This window comes from Macaca fascicularis, chromosome 2 (genome assembly GCF_037993035.2).
Source record: "Macaca fascicularis isolate 582-1 chromosome 2, T2T-MFA8v1.1".
Classification (NCBI taxonomy): Eukaryota; Metazoa; Chordata; class Mammalia; order Primates; family Cercopithecidae; genus Macaca; species Macaca fascicularis.
In genome coordinates this window covers 111,311,453-111,332,033 of record NC_088376.1, presented here as the reverse complement: position 1 = coordinate 111,332,033, position 20,581 = coordinate 111,311,453, and positions in this window count along the sequence as shown.

Sequence of the window (20,581 nt, the reverse complement as noted above, 5' to 3'; positions counted from 1 at the left end):
TAAAATAAAGGATATTTTAAAAGTATTAAAACACAAATATTATAAAACATACAGATAGGAAATATAAGTTTAAGTGAACTGTGAGACAAGACAGAGGAGGAATAAAATGGAAAAGAAGACAGATGAGAAAGAAGGCAAATGTAAGGAAACTGAAGCAAATTGCCGAATGGTGAATGAATGAATTTGAAATAGAGGAACGGGGGCCAGGTGCGGTGGCTCACGCCTGTAATCCCAGCACTTTGGGAGGCCGAGGCGGGTGGATCACCAGGTCAGGAGCTTGGCCAACATAGTGAAACCCTGTCTCTACTAAAAATACAAAAAATTAGCTGAGCATGGTGGCAGGCGCCTGTAATCCCAGCTACTTGGGAGGCTGAGGCAGGAGAATTGCTTGAAGCTGGGAGGTGGAGGTTGCAGTGAGCTGAGATCGTGCCACTGCACTCCAGCCTAGGCGACAGTGCGAGACTCCATCTCAAAAAAAAAAAAAAAAAAAAAAAAATAGAGAAACGGGAAGGTGTGTTGGGGGGTGGTGGGGTGGGGTGCTACCAGAAAAGGGCAGAGAAAGACACATTGCAACAATAAAGACAAATCTAAATGTCACAGGAGTTAAGAGATGTAAAATTTTAGAGAAGTGAAATGGTAACTCCGTAATAGTCTAAGCACAAGATAAGATGTAGGTGAGAGAATGGCCCGGACATTGTCTGGGAGAATGTAGATTAAAGCAGGCAGCTGGGGAAACCTGAGAAGAAGGATTGATAAGGAGTAGGGCAGCCTGAGAGTAGGACAGAGAGGGAGGGACGGCACAGCACAGGAAGTAAAGGGGGCATAGCAGGGGAGAAGTAACAGCAAAGCTTTCATGGTGCCTTCTGCAGGCGAGGCACCTGTCTAAACAATTTACATGGGCTCATCTGTTTAATCCTCACAACGACTAGACGGGGTAAGTCTTATTACTGGCCACCTTGCAAGGTGCTCCGTGTTCTCTTAGATTCGGAATTTGTCTGGCATCCATTCGTCACAGGGCCAGTTGTATTCTCTCTATATTTTTAATTTTCTGTATTCTTGATGCTCTGGCATTTGTGATCTTGCTAAATGGGGAGAGACTCCCCATCCCAACCCTAGCCAGATAGCAAAGGGGAGTGCCTTTTAAGCAAACGAACCAAGCTAGAGCCCACACCCCCAATCATCTCCTTTACCAAAGTCTCACACAGCAAGTTAATATTCCTCCTGCCCTAAATCAACCCAGGGCCAGGTACCAGACAACTAGGGACAGCCCCTATGCCTCAAAGCCAGCCAGAACCATTTAAACTAGCCCATTCTAAAAGGCTCACCCTATTCTGCCCTCTGCCTTTCTTACAGAAAACACAATAAAGTCTCAAGCCTATGCTGCCCCGCCCCTTCTGCCTCCTGACTGCCCTTGGTGCTCTCCATGTGGCCCTGCATGGGGAACCAGGCCTCTTGTTTATAGGGATCCGTGAGTATAAACTTCTTCCTTCATGACAATCATTGCTGTGTCTGCACGCTTCGCCACACCTGATTAAAACCAATCCCAGGCACCAGTTTTAGAACACATAGGTGGGGGCCAACACATACAGAAGTTAGGTGACTTGCCCACAGTGACACCCCTGGGAAGTGGCACCGGGTTTGAACCCCAGCAGTCAGCCCCAGAGCCAGTGCTCTTAGCTGTTATGTTCTAATGGCTCAAAGAGAAGACGGAATTGGGAAAACTTGGAATGATTAGGAGAAGAATGAAAGTGGATATATTTTTAGCCTTGAGTTTAAAATGCTAAACAACTGAACAAAACATGGTCCAGTAGTCCCAGCCACTCAGGAGGCTGAAGCATGAGAACTGCTTGAGCCCAGGAGGTGGAGGCTGCTGTGAGCCATGATCACGCCACTGCACTCCAGCCTGGCAACAGAATTAGACCCTGTCTCAAAAAAAGAAAAAAAAAAAAAAAAAAAAGATACAAAATGTGTTCAAAGAAATGAAGTAAAGAGAATGCTGACTAAACAGGAAAGAACACAGAAGATACATTTTTTAAAGATGGTGACAAAGGGAAACACCAAAGAGAGGAAACATGAGAGAGATTTTTAAGAGAAATAAGGAAGGACCACATAAGTCAGCCGGTTGTCCCTGGCTCAGCCTGGGGAACTCAACTGTCCCCAGTGCAAGCAGGGCGTGACTGACTTCTGTCTGGCTCCAGAGGTATGGGGCTCAGGTGGGCAATCTCAACCCACATTGGGGTACAATTATTGCGTCACATCCACTGGCCCTGATACATTCCCTGATGGGAGTCACTGGAGAGAGTGCAAAAGGGTAACAAATTATGCTTCCACTACAAAGTAGCTTTGGGACAAATTTATGGTTCCATTTATACAAAGAAGCAAAATGATAGACTTGGTACCCTGACTCTTCCAGAGGCACGTTTTGTGTTCATGGGAACCTCAAGGATGTAAGAAGCCAGGGACGGGGACTGAGCGCTGTAAGCTGTATAGTGACTCTGCAGAGCCTATCAGTTAATTTGTAAATGTGAGACATCGAACTTTGTGAAATATGAGGAAACTTTTAAAAACCATGATTGGGAACCCATGTGAAATGTAAAATGTAAAATTTACAGTTAAATGCTATCAAGTAGATCCTAAATTGGTATTTTAAATTTGCTCACAATTATTTAAGTAAATATTCATGCACATGGATAATGATGGAGGAGAATATATTAAAATGAATATATTCCTGCTATGGGTTCATGATTCTGTTTATCTAAAACTTCCTTTTAATATTTTATTTTTGAACTGGAAAGGATAACAGACAAATCTTGATACAAATAAACATATATAATTCTGTCTCCAGAATGCTAGGCTAAGGGGATTTTTTCTTTCCTTCTGTGGTTGCTGGGCCTAATGTAAAGAAATAGAGGCAACTTTGATTAAGATTCATGCAACTGATAACTTGTTATAATGGAAATAAAAATCATAATTTTAAAAGGTTGTGCAAATGGTCTCATAGGAGACTAACATGTTTACAGGGATGACACTGGCTTCCAGTTCAAGGGAGTCCATGGGTAAGCCACCCACAGTCCCTGAGAGAAGGAAGCACAGCCATTCATGTGAAAGAACAATTTTTCCCGATTCTCAATTCTTAAAGCAGGTTTTTTTTTTGTATGTGAAATATTAAAAATCACTCCTACCATGGCTACCACTGTAGCTTTACTGAGAGTGGGGCTTAAAACACACCCCAGCCTCTCCCAAAACTGAGCTCACTTCCTCCAAGCGGGGCAAGGAAGGTTTCCTTTCAAATGTGGGTGTTGTAGTTGAGGTGCATGATTCAGGTGTGAGTTTTGTTCACTGCCACTTACACAGGTTTGCTCAGTCATGGTGAGGAGGCCCTGCTCTAAGGGGTCCCTGCAGGGGGAAGGAGCTAGGCTTGCCCATCAGAGGACGGTGGGAGTTCAGCCCAGCTGTGCCTCTCTCTGGGTGGGAGTCTCTGAGAAGATCACGTAATTTCAATGTATCTTGGCTCTTTATCTGAAGAATGGAACTCAAGTGGGTTTGCTGAAAGGAGTAACTTTAAAAAGAAATGTCTAGCATGGTTCTGGCCTTATGGTAGACGCTAAAGTCTGTGAAATCCATATCTCTGAGCCAGGTGGAATTTGGGGAACACTTTCCCAGAAAGTCTGGTCACCAGTCCTTCAGGTCCACCAATGTACTCCCTATAACAACTCTGAGGGGGCAGTGACACAGGGCAGTTATCACCTGGCCAAAGGCACACAGCTGTTGGTGGCAGTGTCAGGAATCCCACCAGGCTATTTCACTCCAGAGCCATGCTCCTAACCACTAGGCAATCCTGCCTCTGCAATCCCCTCAGTTACCAAGAAACAATGGTTTTCCCGGGAAGCAGGGGCATGTGTGCAGCCCTCCCAGTGCCTGTGCCACTGGGAACCCAGCCAGGCCTCCTGGCCTTTTGCTGCTGTGGGTGGGGCCTATCATGGTCACTTGGCCCTGAGCTCTATCACTGAAGAAGAGATGGCTGAGCTAAAGAGAGCAGCACAGCACCCGCAGAACCGATGGTGGGACTGTTCTGTGGACCCCACTCTGTTACCACTCAGCTCAGATATCTGTGTTTATAATTCCACGTCCTCAGGGAAACATTGCTTTCCATTGGTTTGAATGGGAAAAAGCTTAGGAAATTTTTCATCTCAAATGTCTACAGTTAATTTTTTTTAACTTTTTTATTTTAAGATAATTATATAGTCATAGGAAGTTATAAAAAATAGTACTGGCTGGGCGTGGTGGCTCACACCTGTAATTCCAGCACTTTGGGAGGCTGAGGCGGGTAGATCACAAGGTCAGGAGTTCAAGACCAGCCTGGCCAAGATAGTGAAACCCGGTCTCTACTAAAAAAAATACAAAAATTAGCCGGGCGTGGTGGCAGGCGCCTGTAATCCCAGCTACTCAGGAGGCTGAGGCAGGGAATTGTTTGAACCCAGGAGGTGGAGGTTGCAGTGAGTTGAGATTGCACCACTGTGCTCCAGCCTGGGCAGCACAGTAAGACTCTGTCTCAAAAAAAAATAGTACTGAGAAGCCCCATATAGCCATTACCCAATTTACCTCAATGGTTACATCATACGTAACGATAGCATATGATTGGTGCACTGTGTCTGTATAGTTCTATGCCAGTTCATCAGACACATGAATATCTGTAACAACCATCATAATCAAGACACAAAACTATTCCATTACCACATCCAACACACAGCTGTTCATTGTCACATGAACTCCCTTCTCCCTACCACCCCTAACCCCTGGTCACCACTCATCTGTGCTCTATAATTTTGTCATTTGGAGAATGCTATATAAATGGAACTCTATGGTATTTGACTGGATTTTGTTTCACTGAGTGTAATGTCCTTGAGGTCCATCCTAACTGTAGTGTGTATCAATAGTTAGTTCATTTTTATTGCTGTGTAGTATTCTATGGTATGCCTGTACTACAGTGGATTTAACTATTCACCTATTGAAGGACATTTTCGTTGTCTCCACTTTTTGGTTATTGCAAATAAAGTTGCTCTGAATAGTTGTATACATGTTTGTGTGTGGACACAGCTTTCCTTTTTCTCGGATAGACATCAAGGAGTTCAGTAAGTTCTATGACAAGTTATGTTTAGTTTGTGAAGAAATCGACAAACTATTTTCCAGATTGATTTTACCATTTTACATTCCCACCAACATAGTTTCTCCACATCTTTGGTACTTAGTACTGTCAGCATTTGGTATTGTCATTAAAATTTCAAAACATACAATTTACCATTTCAGCCATTTCTAAGCATACAGGTCCGTGGCATTATTTTCACTCTTTTGTGCAACCGTCACCACTACCCATTCTTCAGAACGTTTTCATCATCCCAACTGAAACGTGTACCCATTAAACAATAATTCCCTGTAACCCCTTCCCCCCAGGCCCTGTTAACCACTACTGTTTTTTTAATTTAGCAGTCCAATAGGAGTGCAGTGATATCTCACCATGGTCTGGATTTATACTTTTATAATGATTAAGGATGATGAATGTCTTTTCTTCCCCTTCTCCCTGCCCCTCCTCCTCTTCTTTTTGCTTATGCCAATTTTTAGAGAACCATTTGTTGAGAAAGCTCCCTTTCCTTTGTTGAATTGTTCTTATACCTTTCTAAGGATGCAGCTGGCATATTTGTGGGAGTTTATTTCTAGATTTTGTATTTTCTTCCAGGTGATCCACCTGCCTTGGGCTCCCAAAGTGCTAGGATTACAGGCGTGAGCCTCCGCACCTGGCCATAAATTTTAGAATAAACTTGTCTACGTTAACAAAAAGAATCCTGGATTTTTGATAAAAATTGCATTAAATCTATACAGTGTAGCAGTTTGAGGGAGAATTGACATCTTTATGATGTTGAGTTTCTAATGAATTAACATGGTCTGTCCATTATATAGGTCTTTGATTTCTTTCATCAGCATATGTTCACTTCAGCATGCTGGTTCTGTCATGTTTTGTTAGACCCATTCCTAAATATTTCAATTTTGGAAGCAGTTGTAATAGTCTGTGTTTTTAATTTCAATTTCCATGTGTTCATTGTTAGTATATAGAAATATGATTTATTTTAATATATTGATCTTGCATCCCATGAACTTACTGATCTTACTTATTAGTTCTGGGAGTTAATTTTGAATATTCCTTGAAATTTTCTACATAGAACATTTTTATCATGTCACTGGCAAATGACAATTTTATTTTTTCTTTTCTGATCTATATGACTTCCATTTTCTTTTCTTGCCTTATCATGCTGGGTAAGACTTCTAGTACTGTGATGAGACACAGTGGTAAGAGCCAACATCTTTATTTTCTTCCTGATTTTAGGGAGATATTGGCTGTAGGTTTTTTACAGATATTGAAGAAATTCTTCTATACCTAGTTTGCTCAGGGTTTTCTTTTTTTCTTGTTTATCATAAATGGGTGTTGGATTTTCTCAAATGCTTTCTCTGTATCAATTGATATAATCATGTCACTTTCTTTAACCTGCTAATATAGTGGGTTACATCAATTTTTTTCAAATATTGAACAAGGTTTGCATTCCTGGTATTCCACTTGATCATGATGTGTAATTATTTTAACACTTTGTTAGATTCAATTTGCTATTAACTTGTTGAGTGTCTTTGTGTCTAAATTCATGAAAGATATTAGTCTGTAGTTTTCTTTCTTTTTTGTACTGTTTGGTTTTGATATTAGGGTAATACTGGTTTATTAGTCTCTTTGCACACTGCTTTAAAGAAATACTCGAGACTAGGTAATTTATACAGAATACAGATTTTTTTTTTTTTGGGGGACGGAGTCTCACTCTGTCCCCCAGGCTGGAGGGCAGTGGTGCGATCTTGGCTCACTGCAAGCTCCACCTCCCGGGTTCACTCCATTCTCCTACCTCAGCCTCCTGAGTAGCTGGGACTACAGGGGCCCGCCACCATGCCCGGCTAATTTTTTGTATTTTTAGTAGAGACGGGGTTTCACCAGCCAGGCTGGTCTCAATCTCCTGACCTCTTTATCTGCCAGTCTCGGCCTCCCAAAGTGCTGGGATTACAGGCTTGAGCCACCGCACCCAGCCTCAAGAATATAGGTTTAATTGGCTCACATTTCTGCAGGCTGTGCAGGAAGCATGATGTTTCATCTGCTCGGCTTCTGGGAAGACCTCAGGAAACTTACGATCACGGTGGAAGGCAAAGTGGGAGTAGGCCTGTCACATGGCCAAAGTAGGAGTGAGAGAGAGGGGAGAGGTGCTACACACTTTAAAACAACCAGATCTCATGAAAACTCCCTCACTGTCACAAGGACAGACCAAGTGAATGGTACTAAACCTTTCATTCGTGAGAAATTTGCCTCCATGATCAAATCACCTCCCACCAGGCCCCACCTCCAATTTTGGAGATTACAATGGGACATGAGATTTGGGCAGAGAAACAGGTCAAACCATATCAACTGGCCTTATAAAATGAGTTGGGAGATGTTGTCTCCCATTTTCTGGAAGAGATAGTGTATAATTGGTGTTAATTATTCTTTAAATGCTTGGTAGAATTCTACAGTGATACTATTTGGACCTGAAGATTTCTTTTTTAGAATTTTAAAGTTATAAATTCAGTATCTTTAATAGTAATAAGGCTACTCAGATTATCTATTTCATATTGAGGAAATGGTAGTAAGTTTGTGATTGTCAATAAGTCTTTCCATTTAATCTGAGTTATCAAATTTGTGTGTGAAGAGTTGATCATAATATTCCTTTATTATTATTTTGATGTCTACAAGGTCTATGGTTGGTATTCCGCTTTATTATTGATATTGAGTTTGTGTCTTGTCTCTTTTTTCTTTGTCAATCTTGGTAGGGATTGTCAATTTTATTTATCTTTTTTAAAAAGCAGCTTTTTATTTCATTTATATTTCATTTTTCTGTTTTTAATTTTTGTCATTTTTGTATTTTCTTAAGACTAGAACTTAGATTATTGACTTGAGACTTTCCCTCTTTTCTGAAGTAAAATATTTGCTATTTATTTTCCTCTCAGCATTGATTAGGCTGCATCCCACAAATTTTGATATGTTGGATTTTCTTCTTCTTCTCCTTCCTCTTCTCCTCTTTCTCCTCCTCCTCCTTCTTCTTCTTCCTTCTTCTCCTTCTTCTTCTTCTCCTTCTCCTTCTCCTTCTTCTTCCTTCTTCCTTCTTCCTTCTTCTTTCTTCTTTTTGACATGGAGTCTGGCTCTATAACCCAGGCTGGAGTGTGGTGGCACAATCTCGATTCACTGCAACCTCTGCCTCCTGGGTTCAAGCAATTCTTGTGCCTCAGCCTCCCAAGAAGCCAGGATTACAGGTGTGAGCCATGACACCTGGCTAATTTTTGTATTTTTAGTAGAGACAGGATTTTGCCATGTTGGCCAGGCTGGTCTCAAGCTCCTGGCCTCAAGCAATCTGCCCACCTTGGCCTCCCAAAGTGCTGGGATTATAGGCATGAACCACTGTGCCTGGCCTAAATTTAGTTTTAAAAATTTCTCTTGAGACTTCTTTTTGGCTCATGAGATATTTAAAAGTATGTTGTTTAGTTTTTATGTAGTTGTTAGTTTTTATGTAGTTTATGTAGTTTGTAGATTTTATTGGTATCTTTTTGTTATTGATTTCTAGTTTGACTTCATTGTGGTCAGAGTACATACTCTTGATAATTTCAATGCTTTTTTTTTTCCAAGATAGGGTCTCAGTCTGTCACCCAGGCTGGAGTACAGTGGTGTAATCGCAACTCACTGCTGCCTTGACCATGGGGCTCAGGTGATCCTCCCACCTCAGCCTCCTGAGTAGCTGGGACTATAGGTGCGTGCCACAATGCCCAGCCATTTTTCATATTTTATTTATTTATTTTTTTGTAGAGATGGGGTTTTGCTATGTTGCCCAGGCTAGTTTCAAACTCCTGAGCTCAAGGGATTCACCCACCTTAGCCTCCTAAAGTGCTGGGATTACAGGGATGAGCCACCATGCCCAGTCTATAATTTCAATTCTTTTTAATTTGTTGAAGTTTGTTATGCGGCCCAGGATATGGTCCATCTTGGTAAATGTTCCATGGGAGCTTGAAAAGAATGTATATTCTACTGTTGTTGGACAGAGTGTTCTATAACTGTTGATTAGATTATGTTGGTTGATAATGTTGTTGAACTCTTCTGTATACTTGTTGATATTCTGTCTAGTTATTCTGTCAATTGTTGAGAAAGCAGTGTTGAAATTTCAACTATAATTGTAGATTTGTCTATTTTTCCTTGCAGCTCTATCCATTTTTGCTTCATGTATTTTCCAGCCCTGATATTTGGTATATATACATTTCGAATTATGTCTTGGTTAATGACCCTTTTACTATTAGGTAATGTTTCTCTTTGTCCCTGGTAATTTTCTTGCTCTGAAATCTAATTTACCTGATGTCAATATAACTACTACTGTTTTCTTTTGATTATTGCTTGCACAGTATATTGTTTTCCATCCTTTTACTTCCAATCTACCTGTACAATTATATTTGAGGTGAGTTTCATGTATACAGTACATAGCTGGGTCATTTTAAAAATACAATGTGCCAGGTCTTTCAATTGATGTATTTGTACCATTTACATTTAGTGGAATTATTGATATTTTAGGTCTTAACACTGTCATTTTATTTATTTTTAAGTTTTCTATGTGTTCTTTTTCATTTCTTTGCCCTCTTTTCCTTGCCTTCCTGTGGGTTGCATGAATATTTTTTAGAATTCTACTTTGATTTTTTTAATAATGTTTGTGAGTGTATTTCTTTACATAGATTTTTAAAATGATAGTACTATGTATTACATTATATGTATATAACTTATCACAATCTACTGAGGCCCACATTTTATAAGTTTGAGTGATGTTTAGAGACCGTATATCCCTTTAAGTCTATTTATTCTCTTCTGTTTATAATATAATTGTCTTAAATATTTCCTGTGTATCTATCTAGAACAATATCAATGTTATAATTTTTGCTTCATCTGTTCAAAGAGAAGAAAAATATATTTACCCATAATTTTACTCTTTCTGTTATTATTTCTTCCTTCCCGATGTTCCAAGATTCCACATGAAGTAGGATCATGCTGTATTTGTCTTTGTGCCTGGCTTATTTCCTTTACATACTGTTCTCTAGGTGCATCCATGTTGTTGCAAATGACAGGATTTCCTTCTTTTTAAAGGCTGAACAGCATTCCCTTTTCTTTATCCATTCAGCTGCTGATGGACCCTGTGGTTGTTTCCATATCTTGGCTATTGTGAATAATACTGCCGTGAATATAGGAGAGCAGATACCTCTTGGACATAACTGATTTCAGTTCCTTTGGATATATACTCAGAAATGAGACTGCTGAATCTATGGTAGTCTTGTTTTCAATTTATTGAGGAACTTCTATACTGTTTTCCGTAATGGCTGTACCAATTTACATTCCCACCAGCAGTGTACAAGAGTTCATTTTTCTCCATATCCTCATTAATACTTTCTATTTTTTGTCTTTTTGATAATCAAATAGCCATCCTCACAGGTGTACGGTTATATCTCACTGTGGGTTTAATTTGCATTTCCTTAATGGTTATTGATGTTGAGCATTTTTTCCATATACCTCATGGCCATTTGTATGTCTTCTTTGGAAAAATATCTATTCAGGGCTTTTGTTGATATTTAAATCAGGTTATTTTTTTCTCACTAGCGAGCTGTTTGAGTAGTACCTTATATATTTTTTATATTAACCATTTAGATGTGTCATTTGCAAATATTTTCTCCTATTCCATAGGTTGTCTCTTCACTCTATTGATTGATTTCTTTGCTCTGCAGAAACTTTTTAGTTTGATGCCATCCCATTTGTCTATTTTTGCTTTTGTTGCGTGTGCTTTTGGGGTCATATAAAAAAAAAAATCATTGCTCAGGCCGGGCGCGGTGGCTCACGCTTGTAATCTCAGCACTTTGGGAGGCCAAGGCGGGCGGATCGTGAGGTCATGAGATCAAGACCATCCTGGCTAACACGGTGAAACCCCGTCTCTACTGCAAATACAAAAAATTAGCCGGGCGTGGCGGTGGGCGCCTGTAGTCCCAGCTACTCGGGAGGCTGAGGCAGGAGAATGGCGTGAACCCAGGAGGCAGAGCTTGCAGTGAGCCGAGATCACACCACTGCACTCCAGCCTGTGAGACAGAGCGAGACTCCGTCTCAAAAAAAAAAAAAAAAAAATCATTGCCCAGACTAATGTCATGGAGGTTCCTCCAATTCTCTTCTCTTATAGTTTTCCAGTTTGAAGTCTTAAATTTAAATCTTTAATCCATTTTGAGTTGATTTTTGTATATTGTATGAGATGATGGTATGATTTTGTTCTTCTGTCTGTACATATCCAGTTTTCCAACACTCCACTCAACCTCATATGACACACACACGCCAGGGTTGGGGATGCAGTTAGTTGTTACTGCTCCCCACTGACAATGTGGAGCAGAGGACATGTTTGTTACTGTTTGGCAGTGATCAAAATTCTGCTTTCCATTAGGTGTCTTCTGATAGCACCCCAATAGGGATGAGGAGAGGTGTGTCACTACCACCAGGTAGGGGTGAAAATCCAGAACCCCCATGTGGTTTCCAGTAATACCATGGGGAAGATCTCATTACTGCTGGGCAGGGATAAAAAGTTCTGGTTCTTCACTCAACCTTCTGTGACATCCTTTTTGGAAGAGCACCTTGTTTCACCTTGGTGAAGGTGGAACTCTAGGTTCCCCATTAAATTTTTGCTGGCATGGAGAGGGGTGAGGCCACAGCTTTTTTTCCATAGTGTTTGGCTGCAGTAGAGCTGTTATTGTGTAAATGTTTACTGTCTTGGTAGAGATGGTAGCAGTGGTCCATCTAGAGTGGCTACTGCCAAGACACTGGCTGAAGCAGGGAGGTGGACTGGGGCCTCTAATTCCACATAGGAGGCAGGAGCTCTGCCCTCCCGCCCCCCGCCCCGCCATGCTCTACAGGGCTTCCAGCTCCATGGAGCAGGCAGTAGCCCTGTCCTTCCAGGCACAGCTGCAGCAGCCCAAACCGCACTGCAGACCTAGGCCTCCCACTCCACAGAGCAGGCAGGAGCCCCCTCCTCCCGAGTGGGGCTGCAGCTATCTAAGTCATGGCTGCTGCTGCCCAAGTCATGGCTGTTGATCAAGCCTCCCTGTGTCTTGCAGATCTGGAAGCAGGCAGGAGGCCTGCTCTCCTGGGTGCAGCTGTAGCTGTTCAAACCCTGGCTGTAGACTCAGGCATTCTTACACTCTTAGGGGCCCAGGAAGGCCCCCCTACCCTCACAGGCTCACAAGTGCCTGTTCCTACTGCCTGGTCTCTTCCCGCTCCCAGCACCAGCTCTGATCTTGGAGCAAAGTCAAGGCCAAGCCCGGGTGCCATGAATAGTAGCAAGAGGCAGACAGGTTCCTGGGTGGAAGGGGGCAGGTTCCCAGGTAGGGCCTGAAGGGTGGGGGCTGAGCTGCCAGTCCCACCGACCAGAGTGGGAAACTGTGGTGCCTTGTCTGGGCCTGCCCATGGCCACCCCTGGACCAACTGGCATGCACTTCTTCCCCTCTGAGGCCCATACAAGCCCTGGGGAGATGACAGGATGACCAGCTGCAGAGAGGAGCTACCCTCTTTGCTGAGAATTTCAGAGACCTGCAGAGGCATCAGGACTACCAGCTACAGAGAGGAGCGACCCACTTCAGTGCCTCCTCTCAGCTAGGAGCTGGGCGGGCATCAGGATGACTAGCTGCAGATTGGAGCTACCCTCTCCAGGACCTCCTCTCTGCTGAAAGCTACAGATGACAGGACGACTTGCCAGCAGAGAGGAGCCACCCATACCAGGGCCTCCTCTCTGCAGAGAGCTGAACACTTGATGGGACAACCTGTCTGCAGAGAGGAGGTACCCACTGTGGGTCTCCTCTGAGCTGTTCTAACACTCAATAAAACTCCTCTTTGTCTTGCTCACCCTCCACTTTCTGCATACCTCATTCTTCCTGGATGCAGGACAAGAACCCAGGCAAAGGCATCACCAGATACAGAAGTTTCCAGCCAGAAAAGCAACACCCCAAAGATCCTGTAACACCAGGCTGCCCCTTTCTTAGTTACTTGGCTGAAGGAGGCTTTTCTAGGAGCTTTTTTTCTGCATGCCTGTTGGTATTTTGGGGTTGCCAGCTTCTCCAGCACACAATCCAGAAGATATGAGGCAAAAAGAAAATCCAGAGAACTCACAGCTGTGTTGTTCCTCAGGTCCTGAGGTCACTAGCTGGCCTGACTTCTTCTTCCCACCTTTCAGAGTTGTCTTATATTTGTTTTATAAACAATGTTCAGAGTTAGTGCAGGAGTATAGGGCTGAGTGTCTCTTCTCTGTCTGGTCCCTACGGTTAATTTTAATTGTTGATGTTTAGAGAGGTGAACATTAAATTCTATGAGTGCTGTATACATTGAGATTTACACATTCACTTTCTATGCTCCTGAGAAACAAAAGCAGAAGCAAGTCCCCTGTTCTCTCAAACCTTCAATTTCCTCAGTCTCTCCTGTGCCTCCAAACTGCATCCCTCTGGTCACAAATTCAGCTCTGTAATTTATCATCTATTCAGCAAATACTTAGTGTGTACCTACTCTTTGTATTTCCTTATATAAGCCCTGGGGCTCACCAGAGAAAGAATTCAGGCTTTACTTTTCCTGTTCTGTCTGACTAGCTCAGAAGATTCCAAGGAAGCAAAAGAGCACAGGTAATGCTAGGTTGGCAAGCTCGAGGGAGGCGAGGCAGTTTCTCTGCCAATCCCTGTTGAGTTCCCAGCCTCTTGCAGTTTCCTCTGACCAGTCCACAGACCTGGCCCAGTGCCTGGCACATAGTAGGTATTTAGTTAATATTTGTTGAATGTGTAACTGATTGAGTGGATGAATGAATATCTATATGAGAGAGAAAAGTTTGGAAAGATGAAGAAGAAATAAAAGGACAAACAGAGACTATGGAAGATAAAAATAATGGCAGAGACAGAAACTTGGAAGCAAGACAAAGCGATCCAGGAGCCCGACCTAGGCTCCTCTGCTCACTGTTCTCAGTTGTAGGGATCTAGGCAGAGTGGGAAGAAAATTCTGTTCCACCAAAGTGCAGTTGGTTGGTTTTGAAGCCACCAGATAATCCTGAGCGTCTCTGCCCCAAGATGCTTGGAGGAGACCTATCCATCCTGAGTGTCAGGAAGAAGGACCACACAAGTACTTGCCTGGGCCTGGCTGAGGGTCCCACCCCTGTTCATTGTACCACACGGTGGCACTTATGAACTACCACTCTTAGTATTCAGGGAAGGCTGAAGAAGGGGACGATGACAGTACAATGGAAATTTGCATGGGTGGGCAGCCACCTACAACTCATGCCAGCCTGTAGGGCTGTCTGTGGGTATCAGGAAGGCTTGGAGACCCAGGGCTAACAAGGAGCCCTGCCTCTACCCAGTCATGTCCTGGGGAGGCCACACAACCTAAGAGTCTCCTCCTTATCCACGTGAGGCATCTGGGGCTGTTTCATGCCAGAAGGGGTCTTAGCACGTCCACAGCCAGCAAACTCAGGCCATGAGTGTCACTACTTCCCTCCTCCCGTCTCTCCACACCCCATCCCAGGGACCATGACTTGGTCCTTGTACTCTGCCATAATGAGCCCTGAGCACCCCATGGTCTTCCTCCACCCTGCTCTCTGCCTGGGCATGGGATGAAAGTGTTCTCCCATAATGAATTTCAATTTACAGGATGGGCATGGATCTGCCAAGGCCACACATGAGCCAGAGGAGACAATGTAAAGGGCAGGCCCAATGGGCAGAAATGAGAGCATCTGGAAATGTGGAATGGGAGAGAAGTCTGGCCAGGAGGTCTTGAAAGCTGCACTGCCAAGTGGAGTCATGAGGGTCCTGAGCAGTAAATAAAATCATGTGGCCAGAGGGTTTGGGAGGGCCCTCAAATGATCCTGTGGGACATAGAGTTGCTGTGGACCAAGGCAAGAGCATTGGGAATAGAGCGTGGGGTTGGGACCAAGAGTCTCAGCAGAGAGGGAAAGGGATTTACAGGTTCCAGTGCTTTCATGCAGGACATGGGGGCCACAGAGAGGTCCATGGAAAGAGGTGTCTAGGCTGGGCAGATAGAAGGCAAGGTGATGAGACATTCTTGAAGACCAGGAACCCAGCAGAAAACATGAGTCTGTGGGGAGAGGAGGACATCGCTTTGCATGCATTGAATTTAGAAGCTGCCTGAAGGGCTGTGAAAATGGAACTGCATGTGCTCATTGAATAACCATGTGTTTGGCGCCCTCAGGTGCACTCAGAAGGTACATGGCTAGAACAGGTCTTCACAGATTCAGAGCCATTGTCTTGGGTGAGGTGACAGGCACATGGGAAGGAGATGGTTCGTATGGCATCTGCCATGCACACTGGGGCACTCGATACAAACCCAGGTGGTAAGGGAAGCACCAGAGCCATGGCAGTCTGACAGCAGAACTGCAGGCCAGGCACAGTGGCTCATGCCTGTAATTCCAGCACTTTGGGAGGCTGAGGCGGGTGGATCATGAGGTCAGGAGTTTGAGACCAGCCTGGCCAATATGGTGAAATCCCATCTCTACTAAAAATACACAAAGTAGCTGGGTGTGGTGGCACACGCCTGTAGTCCCAGCTACTTGGGAGGCTGAGGCAGGAGAATCGTTTGGACCCAGGAGGTAGAGGTTGCAGGGAGCTGAGGTTGTGCTACTGTACTCCAGCCTGAGCAACAGAGCGAGACTCTGTCTCAAAAAAAAAAAAAAAAAAGTAGGCCGGGCGCAGTAGCTCAAGACTGTAATCCCAGCACTTTGGGAGGCCGAGACAGGCGGATCACGAGGTCAGGAGATTGAGACCATCCTGGCTAACACGGTGAAACCCCATCTCTACTAAAAAAAAAATACAAAAAAGTAGCCGGGCGAGGTGGCGGGCGCCTGTAGTCCCAGCTACTCGGGAGGCTGAGGCAGGAGAATGGCGTGAACCCGGGAGGCGGAGCTTGCAGTGAGCTGAGATCGGCCACTGCACTCCAGCCTGGGTAACAGAGCGAAACTCCGTCTCAAAAAAAAAAAAGTGGAGCTGTGGGCCCATGGCGGGGCCAGAGCTTTCCCTGGACCTACACAAAGAAAGAGAACTCATCGCTCATGGCTTGTTCCTTTCTTTACCCACCAGATGTCCAGGAACTTTACCATACTTTGGACACTTCCTACCTTACTGCCATTGTTCCAAGTACTAAATCCTCAAAGTTACCAATGAAGACATTTCTATTCTGTTTCCCTCCTAAAAGAAGAAAACTCTAAGGCCCAGAGAACTGCGACACACTGAATATTCAACTTCCAGTCTTGCTGGCACATGTTGAACAGGCCCTGTAGTTCCTTTGTGGTATAATTCCTCTCCTCCCTGAATATGGCCAGTATTTCTCTGGTGGAGAATATTGTGAATTAACCTAGTTAACCCTACAGTTGTGTAATGACACCATAATTGAGGTATAGAACACTTCCATTTCCCAGCTCTCCTCCCAAATTCCCCTGTACTCCTCTGTGGTGGCTTTTGATAAATTGAAGTTATTTTACAAAATCCAATATATCAATTTTGTTCTTTAATGGACTGTGTTTCCTTTTTCAGATACATTTGCCCACCACAAAGTCACTTATTACTTGAATCTTTATTCTTTTCACATTTCATATGTAAACCTGTGATTACTGTGAATGACTTTTTCCGTAGGGATAGCCAATGGACATGGCACCATGTGTTGAAAAGATCATTCTTCTTTTTTTTTTCTTTTCTCATCCTCTGACTCTCAAGACTGTTCTTTATTATATTTCTCTGACCTCTTTGCTTAAAATCAAGTGATTGTATATATGTTGGTCTGTTTCTGGATTTTCCATTATGCTCCACTGATCTATGTAAGTGATTAATTTATTCACTTCTTTATCAAGACTGGGGTAAAATTATGTTAATCAGACAAGGCACTGAGATGACAGGAGACCAATTTGCAGCATTTTAAGATGGCATTTTTTTTTTTTTTTTTTTGAGACAGGGTCTCGCTATGTCACCCAGACTGGATTGCCGTAGTGCAATCTCGGCTCACTGCAACCTCTGCCTCCTGGGTTCAAGCGATTCTCCTGCCTCAGCCTCCTGAGTAGCTGGGATTACAGGTGCCTGCCACCATGCCCAGCTAATTTTTGTAATTTTAGTAGAGATGAGGTTTCACCATATTGGTCGGGCTGGTCTTGAACTCCTGACGTCAAGGGATCCACCTGCCTTGGCCTCCCAAAGTGCTGAGAGCTGAGATTACAGGCGTGAACCACCATGCCCAGCCAAGATTGCGCTACATTTAAGATCTACTTCTGGATCGCCTTGATGTTACCTCAGGTGTGCACCTTGAGGTCACCCAGCCCAAAGCGTCGTGTATTTACTAAGGGGGCCCTTGACTTGGTTGGGCCTTGAAATTCAGTGTTTTCCTTTTTAGCCAGGAGAGACTGGGACATATGTTAGGGGCTTTCTGCCTACCTTCTTATTCCCCTACTCAATGCAGTCCAAGAATCTGACAAATGCCTGAAATGGAAGGAAAAACCAAACCAGGTGTTAGGGTCTCATCCTTCTACCTCCTTTCCCTGGGATATTGGCCACCCACATCCTGACTGCTTGCCATCGTGCATTCTAATTTTGTCACTTTGTTTTGTTCACCTCTTGGTCTCTTAGCAGCAACTCCGCCTAGACCTCCTTGTGCCCGGGTTTTCAGACTCCTTTGTGCTATTAACAGCCAAATGCCCATAGGCAAAAATCAGATAACGAATTCTGGCTCACCACACCAGTTCACTTCCTTTTGCCATCTGCCCACTCAAATCCATGTTGCCTAGGCAGCTCTCTGAAGGTTTCATACAGATTAATTTTTAAAAATCTTATTTCCTTCTTAATCTGTTTTTCATGGGAGCATGAGTTTTCCACAAACCACTCCAACAGCCAGAAAAGGAAGTCTGGATCCCTGGTTTCAATGAGGTCTATGTACTGATGACTCCCATTATCTGTATACCCTTCCCTCTCTCACACTACATGTGAGTTAAAAACTGTACAACTAGTTGTCTTCTTAGCATCTGTACTTTTGTGTTTAAAAGGCAGCTGAGAGTTTGCATGTTTGAAACAGAATTATCTCCGCTTCAATAAACATACATTCTCCCTGTGTTCCCACTCACAGTAAAGGCCACTAACATTTATTCCCTTGTTCAGGCCAGAAATCTCAGTGTTTTTTTGGATTTCTCTTTGCTAATGAAGCTAACTGCCCTCATCGTCTCTGTAGTCCTTCATCACCCCCTTCACGGCTCAGCTCAAACACCATCGCCACATAAAGTTCTTCCTAAAATAACACTTCTCATCCAGCTTGGTCCTTCATGCTACTTTATTTGTCATTACCCTCAACAGCCCCTGTAATTAGATTGTAAATAAATTATTAAGTAAATTTATTTATTTATTTGCTTATTGTCTGTTTCCTTCTGCGGAATATAATTTCTTTGATGAAAGGAATCTGCCTCTCTGATTCACTTCTGAATAAACATAGTCCAGGCTTGTTCTGGTGCATGTGATTTAATTATAACCTGATGAATGATGGGATGGATGAATAAATTCTAAGCTGATGAGAATTACGAGTACTCTAAACATGGTCACTAGCAACCATGGTTAACACAGAAGAACTCTTGCTTGATGCAAGGGCAAACACAAATTTAAAATGAGGCTTACTTCTGGTTGAAAAAAAGGGAAGAAATTTCCCTCCCTTCCCTTTTCTTGGAGTATTTACTTTAGAAAATTTGTCACTGTAAGTTCTTTTTCTGTCTCAAAATGCATGTAGGCTGAGTACGGTGGCTCACACCTATAATCCCAGCACTTTGGGAGACTGAGGCAGGCGGATCGCTTGAGCCCAGGAGTTTGAGACCAGCCTGGGCAACAGGGAGACTCTGTCTCTACAAAAAATGCAAAAATTAGCTGGGTGTGGTGGTGCACACCTGTAGTCCCAGCTACTCAGGTGGCTGAGGCAGAAGGATCCATTGAGCTTGGGAGGTCAAGGATGCAGTAAGTCATGCTCGTGCCACTGCACTCCAGCCTAGGTGACACAGTGAGACCCTGCCTCAAAAAAAAAAAAAAAAAAAAAAAAAACCAGAAACAAAACAACAACAACAACAACAGCTTTTAAGAAGCTAAATAAGCTTCTTGCCAACTTTATGACCCAGGGATGTCTTTCTCAAAGACCTAGGAGCCATAGGGGCACTGTCTCCCTTGATGTTTACATTTCATTGAAACATAAGAGCGCCCCTATCTCCCAGTTTCCATCGGGGTAGGAGTCTAACTCCACTGGGTGCCTTGCTCTCAGTTGCAAAACTACTTCCTGTCATAAAGATCAAAGTTTATTTTACTTTTGTATGAAACCATTACTAACACAGATGGATACCCCAATTACCAGGTGAATTTAGGCTGAACTATGTGCAATAAATGGTGCTATCAAGTTATCTTACTTGAAGACTAATTAAGGACTAATTACTGTTTATTTCTGAGAACATGTATGTAACAGATCGTATCTGCTTGGCTTCTTTCTGTCTCTGCAGTCTCTTAGTGGATCGCCTGTGACGCACATTACATTCTAGTTGAGTGCTTATTAAAACTATTTTATTTCTCAGCCGGGTGTTGGGGCTCACGGTGGTAATTCCAGCACTTTGGGAGGCTGAGGTAGGAGGATTGCTTGAGGCCAAGAGTTTGAAACCAGCCTGGCCAACGTGGCAAAACCCTCTCTGTACTAAAGAACACAAAACTTAGCCGGGTCTGGTGGTGCGTGCCTGTAATCCCAGCTACTTGGGAGTCTGAGGCACGAGAATTGCCTGAATCCAGGAGGTGAATGTTGCAGTGAGCCAAGATCGTGCCATTGTACTCCAACCTGGGTGACAGAGTGAGACCCTGTCTCACAAAATTAAATTAAAAATAAAAATGAAACTATTTTATTTCTTTTACCTTTGTGAAGAGGTTTTCTGAGTTGGGAGAATATTTTGTTTTTAATTATATATTTCCACAACACTGGCAAAGATAGAAAAAAAATATTTGTCTTGAGATTACATAAATTTCAGACATATTCTAAACATGCTCATTTGTCCCCAAAGCAATATTCCAAAGGGCTAGATAAACATGAGTCATATCCAACATAAATGAAGATGAAGTCACAATCAAAGATCTAGCTACATGAGCTGGAAGAGGGTTAGTTGTGTTTTATATTTTCCCACCCTTTTATGAGGAAAAATATAGTAGAATTATAGAATTAGTTTTCTCAATAGAAAGAAACACAATATAAAAAAATACATAATATGTATTGCTGGACAATCCCAAACTGCCACCTGCCTTTTTCTGAACAGAGTTAGGTTTTTCAGGTACATGTTTGATAGACCCATGGAGTTACAGATGAGGCCCCCAAGGGGCTTTCTCAAGTGACAATTGACACTGAATATCTTGATAAAGAGAATAGATTTTTCTTGTTCTG